We start from the raw sequence: 3,572 nt of genomic DNA, 5'->3' as shown, positions 1-3,572 counted from the left end.
TGTTTTGTCTTTTTCTGTAGGACATAGCGTTAACCGGTATTGTACCGAAGTTGACGATGCGATCTATCCTTATGAAGGATAAGACTCTAACCATGGCTTCTAGATCGATCATTGATGCTTATTGGAAGCATGTGGATGATGATCTGGACAAGTCTAGCTTGATGTTTGGAAACGTGACCTCGGAATTGCGTAAGCGATTCAGAGGTGTAAAAAGCATTATCACTTACTATTTTTTAAAAATGAACTAAATTGACTCATTGTGATCCACTGTGATCTATTGTGACCGAAATATATTATGGGACCCACATAAAAATTTATCAGCGAATAGGTGTTTTCTGAGTTTTCATGGACCCCATTTTGACTATTCAACCTAATGTGTAGTTTTTTCGTTGGCTTTGTTTTTACTATTTTCCCTCCAAAAGATTTCGCACCAAAATATTTTCCCTCCAAAATTTTCATCCAAAAAACTATTCCCTCCAAATATTAAACATACTAAATAAAAAACTCCATAACTACACGTTCATAACTTAGAGTAACTTAGAGTTTAACCACCAAACAAAATAAGTTAATAGTAATCATGGTTCAAATCCAACAAAAACAACAAGGTTAAAATAAAAGTTCAAGATTTGCGCTTCTACTTCTTCTTCTTCTCAGTACAGCCATTGAAAAATATATAAGCTGCCACCTGCTGACGGATCTTTGTGATATTGTCGTCACATATCAACGGACACAACGTGTGTTCTTGACCAAGACAAATCGCGTCGACATGCTTTACCGCGAAAACACCGCTAGCATTTTGCGGCAATCCTTCCACATACTCAACATCGAGTACATCGCCGTCTGAGAATGCCTCTGATCCAACCAAGATACATGCCTTCGGAATGACATGATTTAACTGTTGAACTACTTTTTCTACGTTTTCTCGAGCTCTCGATTAACAATCATAAACCTGGAGCACTTTTTCGCAGTAATTAACTTTAATGGTGATCCAGTGACAGCGTACTTGATTGCTTTCGACTGATGGAATGCTGACAACACTTACAAATCCATCATAGCTGATCAACGATGTTCTAGCACACCCAGTTGGAAGTTTTCCATTGAAGTAGGATTCGAGATCGCCCAAAGTAGTCAGGTCTCCAGAGTTTTCCCACCGCTTCAAGCGTTCCGGGAATATAGTATCACTTATCATGTAGTTGGTCCTTATATAGGTCACAAGATTCTTTAAAACGCGAATGCGTAGCTTATGCATCGCCTCTCTCATGTGCTAAAAATAACAACAAATATCAACAAATATTATGATGTAAACCTTACAATGGGATCATGTGACCATGAAATCAAATATAAGAGTGGAAAAGTGTTAATGATGTAAACTTACAGTATTCGCAAGCCATCTTCCGACTTGTATGAGCTCATCCCAGAAACTTGTCATCCTTGTTACATCAAGTGCAGACCTCCACAAACGCTCTTCTCGTGGTTTTTTCATAAAGTCCCATAAAGCCTCGACTATTGGACTAGTTGATTCAACAAATGATTCATTTCGGATTAGAAAACCCTTACTGTGAATCCGATCTGGAATCCATATGAACTCTTTTCCTTCACCCGATGAAGGTGGGTCTCCTTTCTCTGTTACAACCTCAGCAACATCTTCTTCAGCCTCAGCAACTGTATCCTCAACCTCAACAACATCTTCTTCCACCTAGTTTTTTTTCCCTCTGCCTCTTCCTCGTCCCCTACCTCTGCCTGTACCTATCCCTCTGCCCGTACCTCTCCCTCTTCCCTTACATCTGCCTCTGTCTCTCCCTCTCCCTCTGCCTACTACTACATAGGACCGAGTTCTTTTCGCCGGTGGACCACTTGAGACTGGTTCTACAAAGGGGCTTCTTTTGGAGGGCCCATCAACAACTTTCCTTTTATTTCTTTTCCTCAAAGGTGCATCAGAAGAGTCAGGTACTTGTTCTTTCAAGGGAGTTTGACCTTCAGATGGCGGTTCAGTGACATTAGGACCTTCAATTACATTGGTTTCAACAACTTCCATAGCTTCGTCAGATTTGTCTGCCCCTTCAGATTTATCTTCATCGTCAGCAGATTCATCTTCATCCTCAACAGATGGAGCAGAGGATTCTGTGTCTGCCTCTTCATCGTTCTCTTGATCGTTGCCGTCGTCGTCCCCGCCATCATCGTTGTCACTATCTTCTTCAGATTCGTCCTCCTCCTCATCATTCTTCACTCCAGAACCTTCTCCCTCATTAAGGGTCCCCTCGACATGTGCTGAATATAAAGCAAATAATACAATCAGCTTAAAGCATGACTCTATGACCACGTGACTCTGTGACCATGTGATTCTATGATTAATTGATCATGTGACAAGATAACATGATAGAATAATCGAATACTTACTTGCTGCTTCTGGGTCCCCACCATTATCGTTGTCACTATCTTCTTCAGATTCGTCTTCCTCCTCATCATCCTTCCCTCCAGAATCTTCTCCCTCATCAAGGGTCCCCTCGATATGTGTTGAACATAAACCAAATAATACAATCAGCTTAAAGCATGACTCTGTGACCATGTGACCATCTAACTCTGTGACCATGTGACTCTGTGACCATGAGTCTAAGTGATCATGTGACAAGATAACATGATGGAATGCTCGAATACTTACTTGCTGCTTCTGACTCTCCATATTTCTCCTTTGGTAAGGAGTATTTGTCCTTAGATGAGGCGTCCTTCTCTTGATGCTTTGTCTTCTCTTGTTGAGGTCCAAAAGAAGTCATATCATCTCGAGCTCTCAACTCATAGAGATCAAAATCCTGATCAAAATATTCATCTGTTCCGACAGAACCTACAGGACTTGTCGTCCTTCCCTATTTGTCTATCGGATAGTGATGCTCAGTTGGACTTATCCTCAACTTCTCAAGTTCCGTCGGACTCTTCGTAATACCTTCTTTGGATATGGGATTTTGTTCTTCTGTCGAACTTGTCCTGAAATTAGGGCTCCTCGTAAAGGCAGGTTTGTTCGCTGTAACCGAAAGGAGACCGACATCCTTTAAAAGGTCTCTCACAGCGCCAATTACTCTAGCCTCGATAGCATCAAATGGCGTCTTGCTAGAGGCTAACCATGACTTGTGGTTCGGGAAAAGTTCCTAAAGTCACTAGCACTTAGAATGGACCTACAGGGTCACACACCAATAGGAATGGACTTATACGTGAAGAATACGAAGAATGGAAACGAGATTTGACCGAAACAAGCATGAAAAAGAGTTTTCAGTGCGTTGGTCCGGAAAACAAGCATGAAAAAGAGTTTTCAGTGCGTTGGTCCGGAGTTGACCAAGTTTGGTCAGCCCCGGACCAAGTTTTGTCAGTCCGGGAGGTCCGAAAGCTCGATCCGCGGTCATCTGTCCAGACCTGGTCCGGCTGACCAAGAGTTGGTCAGCCGCTGACCAGATTCTGGGACAGGCGGGCATGCTTTGTCATCTTGCTCATTAAACAAGACTCGCAAGATTCAAGAGACTCAAAGTCAAAAGAATCCAGAAGACCTTCAGAATGAAGCTTCTGTATGCGTTTCTCGTTTATAT

This window comes from Tarenaya hassleriana, unplaced genomic scaffold (assembly GCF_000463585.1).
Source record: "Tarenaya hassleriana unplaced genomic scaffold, ASM46358v1 Cleome621, whole genome shotgun sequence".
Classification (NCBI taxonomy): Eukaryota; Viridiplantae; Streptophyta; class Magnoliopsida; order Brassicales; family Cleomaceae; genus Tarenaya; species Tarenaya hassleriana.
The sequence above is the reverse complement of the archived record's forward strand: the minus strand, read 5'-3'. Positions refer to the sequence as shown.